We start from the raw sequence: 12,040 nt of genomic DNA, 5'->3' as shown, positions 1-12,040 counted from the left end.
GGTTAGTATTCAAGGACTAGGCAGCTAACCTCGATGAGTATGCCTCAGCTGTCACGGACTATATATGTATAGAGGACTGTGTGTCTCGCAAGATGATCCTGTTATTCCCTAACTGGGAACCTTGGATGAATTATGAGGTCCAGTCCCTTTTAAAGGCTGGAGCTGCAGATTTTAGGTCCAGGGATACCAGTTGCTACACAGAAAGCCATTAAGAGCACCAAGAGGCAATATCGAGCCAAGTTGGAAGCCCAGGCTAACCAGAGGGATGCCAGCAGACTATGGCAGGGTCTAAATGAGATCACTGGGCGCAAAGAAAAAGCTGGGAATATCAATAACTGTAGCACTTCTCTTCCTGTTGAACTTAACATATTCTACTCAAGATTCAAATAGAAGAGGAGCGTCCCGCCCCCTCCAGTTGAACCGGACCTGGTGGCATCAAGATTCATTGTCACTGATGAAGACGTTAGAAGAGCCTTCCTGAAGATAAATCCAAGGAAGGCGACAGGCCTAGATGGTGTCCCGGGACAGGTTCTCCAGGCCTGTGCAAGCGAGCTAGCTGGAGTGTTTGCTGATATCTTCAACTGCTCCCTGCTTCAGTCTAAGATCCCCTCGTGTTTTAAGAAGGCAACGATAATCTTGGTGCCGAAGAAAAGCAAGGTGGCATGCCTGAATGACTATCGACCTGTGGCTGTGACATCAGTTGCTATGAAGTGCTTCGAGCGATTGGTTATGGCACACATCAACCATAACCTACCGGTCAACCTCGACGCTTTGCAATTCGCCTACTGGAGCAACAGGTCAATGGCAGATGCCATCTCTCTGGCCCTACATTCCTCCTTAGAACACCTGGAGAATAAAGACGCATATGTAAGGCTCCTTTTCATTGACTACAGCTCTGCCTCTAACACCATCATTCCAAATAAACTGATTCCTAAGCTCCGGAACCTGGGTCTTAGCACTCAGATCTGCAACTGGATCTTCAACTTCCTCACAGACAGGACCCAGGCTGTGAAGATAGGGGACAAGCTCTCCTCTACAATCACTCTGAGCACCGGTGCCCCACAAGGCTGTGTACTCAGCCCCCTGCTGTACTCACTGTACACCCATGATTGTGTAGCCAAGTTTCCATCGAACTCAATATATAAGTTTGCTGATGACACCACAACTGTTGGCCGTATCTTGGGTAATGATGAGTCTGAGTACAGGGAGGAAATTAAGAACCTGGTGGCATGGTGCGAGGACAATAACCTATCCTTCAACGTCAGCAAGACAAAGGAATTGGTTGTTGACTTCAGAAGGAGTAGCGGACCACACAACCTCATCTACATCAGTGGTGCGCAGGTGGAACAGGTCAAAAGCTTAACGTTCCTCTGGGTGAATATCACAAATGACCTGACTTGGTCCAACCAAGCAGAGTCCACTGCCAAGAAGGCCCACCAGCATCTTTACTTCCTGAGTAAGCTGAAGAAATTTGACCTGTCCCCTAAAACCCTCACTAATTTTTATAGGTGCACCGTAGAACACATTCTTCCAGGGTGCATTACAACCTGGTATGGAAGTTGTCCTGTCCAAGACCGGAAGAAGCTGCAGAAGATCGTGAACACAGCCCAGCACATCACACAAACCAATCTTCCATCCTTGGACTCACTTTACACCACACGCTGTCAGAGCAGTGCTGCCAGGATAATCAAGGACATGACCCAGCCAGCCAACACACTTTTTGTCCCTCTTCCCTCTGGGAGCAGGTTCAGGAGCTTGAAGATTCGTATGGCCAGATTTGGGAACAGCTTCTTTCCAACTGTGATAAGACTGCTGAACGGATCCTGACTCGGATCTGGGCCGTACCTTCCAAATTTCCGGACCTGACTTGCACTACCTTACTTTCCCTTTTCTATTTTCTAATTATGATTTATAATTTAAATTTTTATTATATTTACTTTGATTTGTACTTCAGGGAGCGCGAAGCACAGAAACAAATATCACTGTGATGATTGTACGCTCTAGTATCAATTGTTGGTGACAATAAAAGTAAAGTATGTAGTAAGGGCTAAACCCTGACACTGGGTGCTCTATGTATTGGGGGGGATGGAGCTATGATGGCACTTAACAGTGACTCCTTCAAGCTCATCTGCAGAAACAGCTTAATTTCTACCTTTGATGTCCCTCTTTTTCCTTTTCAGAGTGAATGGGGTTTTGATGGAGACCCTGATCTGGTGTTACACTCAGACTTTGGTTCTCTGCAGTAAAGGGACCCACCCCCAGGGGCTCATGACTTAACACTTTGCAAAATCCCAAGGACACAGCCTAGAAGACGAGCACACCTTCAGGGTTCCAAGGCTTTGCTGCCCTGTGGATGAGCTGATTCTAAGCTGCATCGCCAACTGAAGCATTGTGGGAGAAAATGGACACTCGGGAACAGAGGATCAGCTGTCAGGATCTCTGTACTCAGTCAATCGTGCTCCCTCTCTCTCTCACTGGTGGGGGAGAGTTTGTTGCCAATTCCCAAGTCAGAGAACTTGGATAAAAAAAAGTGGCTGAGCAGACTTTATAATCATACATCAGTGAGTTGTTTTATTGTGAGTTGTCTCCCTTCTCACACCCCGTTTTCCTTTTATTGGGGGAGAGAGAGAGAGCCTGTGGTACGTGGAGTTGTCAGGTGAGCAATTAGTTTTTGTGGTACTGCAGATTGTGGTCTCTCTTGGGGGCTTTGCTATTGCTTGCTTGGTGAGTGGAGGTTGCTGATGCTTTCATTACAGAAGTAAGTGGGGGTGGGTCGTGGTTTTGGTGCTGCTTGTGCGTGGGAGGGTAAGAACAGGGGCAGCTTTGGGGTTCTAACATTTTAATTGTCACTCATTCTTTGGAGCACTCTTCTGTTTTTGTGGATGTCTGCGAAGAACAAGAATTTCAGGACGTATATTGTATACATTAAATATTAATATTCTGATATTAAATGGAACTGTTGAACTATTGAATTGTATTTGTGGATTCTGTAAATTATTCCTAAAGTATAGAGTCATCAAGTTCATCATCATTATTCTGTGCCATGTGGACCATGAGCGACCATGGTCTTTGGCCATGATAGTTCCAGGCAAATTTGTCTACAGAATTGATTTGCCATTGCTTTCTTCAGAGATTCAGAGATTGTCTGCCTGGCGTCAGTGGTCACATAACCAGGGCTTGTGATGTGCACCAGCTGCTGACCATCCACCACCTGGAACTATGACTCCGCCTGGAACTGTGACTTCTGATCGGGGGTTCGGGGTCTACACCTTCCCCAAGGGTGACCTGCAGCTAGCAGAAGGAAGGAGCACCTTACACCTCCTCTGATAGAGGTGTATCTCCACCCTGCCACCCAGTCATGGAGTTATACAGGTCCTTAGGCCCAGCTCATCCATGCTAAACATTGCTGCACCTGTCTCAATCACTTCCTCTGGCAGCTTATTCCATATAAACATCACCCTTTTATGTCCTGACAAAGGGTCTCGGCCCGAAACGTCGACTGTTCGTTTCAACGGATGCTGCCGGACCTGCTGAGTTCATCCAGCTTGTTTGTACATGTTAATTTGACCACAGCATCTGTAGTGTACTTTGTGTTTACCCTTTATGTGAAGAAGTTACCCCTCAGGTCCCTTTTAAATCTTGCCTCATTCACCTTAAATCTTTACCCTCTAGGTTTTCATTCCCTTTCTGTTGCACAAGTGCCTTGCTCTACAGAAAAAGTGTTTTTTTTGAAGCTTGGTGTCTAATGTTCAGTTAAAAGAAAGGCAAAGGACACAATGTTCTTATAGCAATGAATAATACAGACAAAAGAATGCATACTTATACAACTAATTGCTTTGCAACTGATCATGCAGCTAATCCACTGATTGGGAATGACAGGCTTGGTTTCAGAACCTTCCAGGCATCATTCTTAACATTGGTCCTTGGTGCAGTCCAAAGAAAGTGCCTGGAGCTCTTCCTTCTATACACGTGCAGAAAAGCACATTCTTATTTATAACTGCATACCACAATCCTGATAGTCGGACATTACAAGGTCAGCAGATGCTGCTTATGATATACTTGAACAGCATAGTCATAGTTATAAGAGATCACACCATTGTTCCAGTAAATCTCATTAGAACGTGCACCATTATTCTCATAAATTTCATGAGTGTACACAAGACTGTTAACCCATTATTTGACACTTTACTTGGGAAAAGACTGAGTGCATTCACTCTTTCTATTCCCCCTCATGACTTTATACACCTCTACAATGTCACCTCTTAGTCTCCTACACCACAGGAATAAAGTCCTAGCCTGCCCCACCTCTCCCCATAGCTCAAGCTCTTGAGTCTAGCCATAATCTTGTAAGTCTTTTTGTATTCTTTCCAGCTTAATTACAGTGCCTATAAAAAGTATTCACCCACAGAAGTCTTCATGTTTTATTGTTTCATAACATTGAATCACAGCAGATTTAATTTGGCTTTTTTGGTCACTGATTATGAGAAAAAAGATTCTTTCATATCAAAGTGAAAACAGATCTCTACAAAGAGACCTACATTAATTACAAATATAAAGCACAAAATAATTGACTGTGTAAGCATTCATTCTATTTAATCTGACACACCATATCATCACTAGTGCAGTCAATTAGTTTTAGAAATCACATAATTAGTTAAATGGAGATCACCATGTGCAGTCAAGGCATTTCGATTGATTGTAGTAAAATATACCTGTATCTGGAAGGTCCAACTGCTGGTGACTCAGTATCCTGGCAAAAAGTACACCACGAAAGCAAAAGAACACTCCAAGCAACTCCGTGAAAATGTTATTGAAAAGCACAAGTTAGGAGATTGATACAAGAAAATTTCCAAGTCACTGAATACCACTTGGAGTACAATTAAGTCAATCATCAAGAAATGGAAAGAATATGGCACTGCTGTAAATCTGCCTGGAGTAGGCCATCCTCAAAAACTGAGTGACCGTGCAAGAAGAGGACAAGTGAGGGAGGTCACCAAGAGACCTATGACAGGAGGAGAAGTTACAAGCTTCAGTAGTTGAGATGGGAGAGACTGCTCATATAACTGTTGTCCGGGTGCTTCACCAGTCGCATCTTTATGGGAAACTGACAGAGAAAGCCACTGTTGAACAAAACTGACATGAAATCTCGGCTAGAGTTTGCCAGAAGGCATGTCAGAGACTCTGAATTCCGCTGGAAGAAGGTTCTATGGTCTGATGAAACCAAAATTTGAGCTTATAGGCCATCAGACTAAACGCTATGTTTGGCATAAGCCAAACACCACACATAATCAAAAAACACACCATCCCTACCGTGAAGCATGGTGATGGCTGCATCATGCTGTGGGGATGCTTCACTGCAGCAGCCATGGAAGGCTTGTGAAGGTAAAGGGTAAAATGAATAGAGCAAAACACACGGAAATCAAGAGGAAAACCTAATGCAGTCTGCAAGAGAACTGCAATTTGGGAGAAAATTTGTTTTCCAGCAAGACAATGACCCCAAGCATAAAGCCAAAGCTACACAGGAATGGCTTAAAAACAACAAAAGTTAATGTCTTGGAGTGGCCAAGTCAGAGGTCAGACCTCTATCCAATTGAGAATTTGTGTCTGGACTTGAAAAGGGCTGTTTGCTCATGATCCCCATGCAATCTGACAGAGCTTGAGCAGTTTTGTACAGGAGAATGGGGAACAATTGCAGTGTCCAGATATGCAAAGCTGATAGAGCACATATTTAAGGCTGTAATTGCTGTCAAAGGTGCTTCTACTAAATACTTACTTGAGGGGGGTGCAATTATGCAATCAATTATTTTGTGTTTAATAATTGTAATAAATTTAGACCAATTTGTAAAGATATGTTTTCACTTTGCTATGAAAAAGTCTTTTTCTGTTAATCAGTGTCAAAAAGCCAAATTAAATCCATTATGATTCAATGTTGTGAAACAACAAAACATGAAAACTTCCAAAGGGGGTGAATACTTTTTATAGGCACTACATGCCTTTCCTGTAATAAAGTAGCCAGAATTGTGCAGAATATACCAGGTATGGCCTCACCAATGTCTTGTACAACTGCAACCTAACATCCCAACTCCAATATTTGACTGACAAAATTTTGTAGTACTCTATTCCAACATTTCCAGAAATTTGAAAATAAAAAAATGAAAACATAAGCAATTTTGCAGTGTTTTTTCTGACGTCTGCATTGCCAAAGTGCTTTTCAGCTAGTGAAGCACTTTTTGCAGCATTATCAATGTGGTAATGATTAAAAAACTGAAAATTTTCACAGCAAGCTTCAAGAATACGCAATGAACAGACTTGTTTTGTTAGCATTGTTGATCATTGGATAAATTTCGGATGAAGTACTAGGGACATGTCCTGTGCTCTACTTCACATAGAGGCATGAAAACCTTTACATTCACCAGAATGAGTGTGACAGTATACTGGATTAACTCAACCGTCTGAAAGGCCACATCAGCCAGATTAGTCTAATTATGTGCTCTGGATAAACTCAGCACGAGCAAAAAACCCTTAGGGTATCTCATGGATAAAAAACAGAGGTGTGTAAGAAATTGTCTGAAAAAGAAGGAACAGTGGGTACCAGTTAGGGGAGTGCTATCAAGTTTGCAGGCACTTAAAACGTAATGGGGCCACTGTAGATTTTAATCTGCATTTATTTATTTAGAGATTCAGCCCAGAAACTGGCCCTTCCGGGCCACATTGTTCACACATGTGAACAATTAACCTACTAACCTGTATGTCTTTGGAATGTGGGAGGAAAGTCAAGTACCCAGAGGAAGCCCAAGTGGTCATGGGGTGAACGTACAAACTCCTGGCGCAATAGTGTTACACTAACTGTGATGCTGCTGTGCCACCCCTGCATATAATCTGCACTCAGAAAAACTGCAAATTGCTGAAATATAGGGATTACACAAAACTGGGGCCAGAGGTGTATAAAGTGAGTCAAAAGGAGCTACAAAAAGACTTGCAAGTGAGCAGAATTATGGCAGATGATGCTTAAGTCAAAAATGAAGATACTCCTACTTAGTGAACTGGTAATTCAATTTGTTGAAAGATGATATGAGTGGTAGCAGTCTAGTTACACACCACACCAAATAAAACACTCAAGTATATTACTTGACATTGTGTGTTAAGCAATGTTAAGCAAAGATGATGTAGTGACATTGATCTTTTTCAAATGGAATAATCCAAACCAACTCCTTTGATAGTTATTGACATTGCCTTTGCTAAATTGCTTGCCATCATTGTCCTAAAGCTCAGTTGGACCCAACTATATAAACACTCTGGTTATAAGGGCAATTTCTGGGGTGAGCATCCCGAGGTGAACGTTTGTCTCCTGATACCCCAGGGCCTCTTAATCAGCTGTGAAGACCTTGAAGGAAGAGCACAATGAAATATTATCTACGTGTCTAGCTGGATACAGCTGCAAGTGCACCCACTCTCCCTTCACCAGCCCCCCATCCAATTCACCAGTTTAAACATTGCTACATTGGTAGTTTCCACCTGTTTCAAAAGACCAACAATCATACCAGTGCCCAAGAAAAGCAGGGTGAGCTGCCTTAACGACTGTCATCCAAAAGCACTCACATCTACAGTGATGAAGTGCTATGAGAAATTGGTTATGGCTAAAATCAACTCCTGTTTCAGCAAGGACCTGGACCCACTGCAATTTGCCTATTTCCTCAATAGGACTATGGCAGATGTGATCTCATTGGCTGATCACATGGCTTTGGACCACCTGGAAAACATTAATACTTACAACAGGCTCAGTTATTGATTACAGCTCAGTGTTTAATACAATCATTCCTACAGTTCTGATCTGCAAAAGCTGCAAAACCTGGACCTCTGTACCTCCTTCTACAATTGGATCCTTGCCTTCCTCACCAGAGGACCACAGTCTGTGCGGATCAGAAATAACATCCCCACCTCACTGACAGTCAACGCTGGTGCTCCTCAAGGTTGCATGCTTAGCCCCTATTCTCTCTACACCCATGACTGTGTGGCTAGGCATAGCTCAAATAGCATTTATAAATTTGCTAATGACACAACTATTGTTGGAAGGATTTCAGCAGATGACGAGGGAGTACTTAAGCTAGATGAATCAGCTAGTTGAGTGGTGTCGCAGCAACAATTTTGCATTCAATGTCAGCAAGACCAAGGAATTGATTGTGGACTTCAGAAAGAGTAAGATGAGGGCATACACACCAGTCCTCATTGAGAGATCAGAAGTGGAAAGGGTGAGCAATTTCAAGTTCCTTGGTGTCAACATCTCTGAGAATCTATCCTGGGCCCAATTTATTGATGCAGTTACAAAGAAGGCACAACAGCAGAAATATTTCATTAGGATTTTGAGGATAGTAGGTATGTCATTAATGATACTCACAAATTTCTACAGATGTACCATGGAGAGTGTTATGATCCCAGCCCCCTCCTTTGTGAGAACCGCAAGAGCACCCGTTGATGGGGGGGGGGGGGGGGGGTCAGTAGACCCAGGAAGTGAGAGAGAGAGAAACGTGCAAAATTGCATGTCCCACCCGGGATACAGAATAAGATGCCAGCGACTATTGTCTCATGGAGACCACGTGAAAAGTCCTCGGGCAAGGTGGGCTGGTTGAGAGAGAGACTGCATCATCCCAACCTGATTAACACCTGCGACCCCGTGAGGAAGTATAAAGGAGAGTCTCAGGGGGACAGCCCCTCAGACGCACCCAGAAGACACGAGAGAGTGATCCCGCAGCAGCGGGAAGCCATTCTGAAGGAAGCCATGTGCGTTAGATTCCGGGATTGGAATTTGTGGCTGGAATCACAGAAAACCGCTTTTAACTAATATCGGGGGAGAGGGAACCAACGCTCCCCCGATTTCACGGAAGATTCATCAAGACTCAGCAAGTTCTTTCTCTTCTCCCCCCAATCTCTCTCTCTCTGTCACCCCACGCAAGACCCAGCGATTTTCAAAGGGCTGAGGCCTGCAGACTTTCAGAGTGACTTTTATATTTCCAACGGACAATCTATTAACCCCTAGACACCAGCAGAGCTCACTTCTTAATGATGATTATTACTATACCCGCGCTTTAGATTGAATGTTGACGATGTGCACTATCTGAATGTATGTATTAACCCTACTTTTGTGTCCCTTTATAAATAAAAACGTTTGAAAATAGTGACATCAGACTTCAACAGACCTCTCTATCTTTGCTGGTAAGTTATCCAGTTACGGGATACGTAACAAGAGTATTTCAGACTGGCTGCATCATAGTCTGGTCACTGCACAGGATCGAAATAAGCTGCAGAAAGTTGTGAACTCAGTCAGCTCCATCATGGACACTGGCCTCCCCAGCATCTAAGACATCTTCAAAGAGTGATACCTCAAAAAGGCGGCATCCATCATGAAGGACCCCCATCACCCAGGTCATGCCTTCTTCTCATTACTACCATAAGAAAGGAGGTACAGGAGCCTGGAGGCACACACTCAATGATTCAGGACAGCTTCTTCCCCTCTGCCATCAGATTTCTGAATGGACATGGAATCCATGAACACAACCACACTACTTTTTTTTCTCTTGTTGCACTACTTATTTATTTTAACTTTTAAAATATATTTATATACTTAATGTAATTTACAGTTCTTCATTATTGCGATGTACTGCTGCCACATGACAACAAATTTCAGGACATATGCTGGTGACATTTAAGTTTCTAACTATCTTTTAACTCACTGGGGCCATGGTCCCTATGCACCCTCTTAAACTCACCTTGTTCATTAGGAAGTTCATTATAGCACTGTTTAACATCTAAAAAGAAAGGCAAATTAAAAGTGTAAACACAAGAGATTCTACAGATGCTGGAAATCCAGAACAACGCACAAAAACGCTGGAGGAACTCACCAGGTCGGGCAAACTGGAGAGGAATAAGCAGTTGATGTTTCAGGTCAAGCCCTTTCATCAGAACTTAAAAGTTTATTGGGATGCCAATATGCAATAGTTTGGAAAATCTAGTCTAGTGCCACTAAAGACTGAGGGTGCTGGATTAGTGGTGTTTTTCTGTACATTCCTTGTTGCAACAATAAGGAAAATATCAAGTTAATATCAGGGAAGGTAGTTTTAGAAGGAGTGAAGCCACTACTTGGTTGAAATCCCAGCTCTCTCTTCTTAACATTGCCAGTAGTGTGTAGGTGAATGATAGAACATGGGGCAGTTGATGGTAATAGGGGCAATAAAATGGGTTAGGTAAGATTAGTGTAAAAGAGTGGTTGATCGTCTGCATGGACTCTGATTCTGTGCTGCATCTCGCTGTAACAATAACATCTTTCTCTCTCCCTCTCTCTCTCTCTCTCTCTCTCTCTCTCTCTCTCCCTGTCTATCTATATATATCTATCTTTGCACTGTACTGCTGCTACAGCAAAAAAACAAATTTCATGACGTACAGTATCTGAGTGATGATAAACCTAATTCTGAAATGGGACTCCATTTTGGACTGAGAATGGGAAGGGGCAGGGTGAGGGAAACACCAGAAAAACATTCTGTAATGATCAAGTTTCCAATTGTTTGGAATCAAATGACCTTGCCTGGAGTCCCCGGGCTGGGTGTGTCTGCACTTGCACCCCCCCCCCCCCCGCCCCTTGCACTCTTTCTCTGTCACCTGTCCCACACCCCTCCTATGGCACTCCACCCTTACCTTTCTGTACATCGCTTGCTCCCACCAGGTTTACAAACTCATTTTCCACTCCACGTTGACAAATACAGTACTGTGCAAATCCCTCAGCTGCCCTAGCTATATTTATGTGTGCATATCTATATAGTGGTATCCAGTTAATTGGACCATTGATTAATCGGGCCAGCTGATTATTTGGAGCAATTCTTAAAGAAAAAATCTATTTGAGAAAATTGCTCAATTCCCTCCATTTATTAGGGATGTGATCTCACCATTGGGGCAGGAAACTGTTGCTGATTAGGTTCTAACTAGTGTCTGTTGCACGGATTTGTGTGGCCATTGGACACTATACCATGCTTGGAGTGAACAATTTTTGAATAGTATCACATGTGTGTGTTTGTGTTTAAATACCAGTGATTTTTGTCAAATAGTTGCTGAGAAATAAGCAGTAAGACAATTTTGAACTGCTTTGCTCATTGCGGTTTCAAGCACTCAGACTTGGAGATGCAAGAAATGGCCGGGAGTGAATATGAAATGATTTCACTACTTCAACAAGTTAGGAACTGTAAAGACTTTGAGGTAATTGACAATAATCTTGAATGTTAAAATGAAAATGAAGATTTCGAGGATGCAGTCATCAACAGGATTGTATAAAGGCAGTCCATTGTCTACATGAGGTATCTACACTGATTTTGTTCATTACCTGCACTGGATGAATTCCTCTGTCAATAACCACTAGAAACTAATACACAGATTTATAGTACTGTAGTACTTCTGGTAGTGTTCTGATTTGTTCTGTATTTCATTTAAATACATAATTTGCTACTAAGTTTATCTTTTTGAAATCTTTTAAACTATTTCTATGAAGCTTCATCTAATTGGGGCAGCTGCTTAATTGGGCCAAAATGTACTGGTTCCGATATGTCTCAATCAACTACTTATACATATAAACACATACACTATATAAACATATATATATATCCTGAAGCCCTTGAGACAGAGCATAAACTCACAACCTTTTAACCTTTTGTTGTTAGAGTATCCACCATGCATCTCAGGATACCAATTTCAATAGTACTTCATCGGTTATACAGCTCCTTCGGCAGCTATATGAACACAATTTCTTGTGTTTATTATGCATGCGATGAGTATATAAAAAAGGGAAACACCGTGATTTAAAGATCTCAATAACGCAAACCGCAGAATATTATTTTCCGCATCAATTATAAATTAAGAAATTATCTTAATTCGGCGCCTGACAATTCAGCAGAAAATCGAGACGCGCAGCTCATGTGTGGCATTGGCCGACCTCAGCAGCGAGTGACGGCGAGAGGGGAGGGATTCCGAGTGCGCAGGTGCGGCACCTGCTCCGGTCGCA

The 12,040-nt window shown here is 42.7% G+C and overlaps 1 long non-coding RNA gene across 1 annotated transcript in view; it reads left to right on the top strand.

The window, feature by feature from the left end:
• Window positions 1-2,901, top strand: part of LOC132392832 (uncharacterized) — a 106,110-nt gene extending 103,209 nt beyond the window's left edge. The window contains exon 5 of the long non-coding RNA XR_009511665.1: window positions 2,181-2,901. This is a non-coding gene — a long non-coding RNA (uncharacterized LOC132392832). The remainder of the gene's footprint in view (window positions 1-2,180) is intronic.
• The last annotated feature ends 9,139 nt before the right edge of the window (window positions 2,902-12,040 follow it).

This window comes from Hypanus sabinus, chromosome 4 (genome assembly GCF_030144855.1).
Source record: "Hypanus sabinus isolate sHypSab1 chromosome 4, sHypSab1.hap1, whole genome shotgun sequence".
Taxonomy (NCBI): domain Eukaryota; kingdom Metazoa; phylum Chordata; class Chondrichthyes; order Myliobatiformes; family Dasyatidae; genus Hypanus; species Hypanus sabinus.
This window is presented reverse-complemented; position numbering and strand designations above follow the sequence as displayed.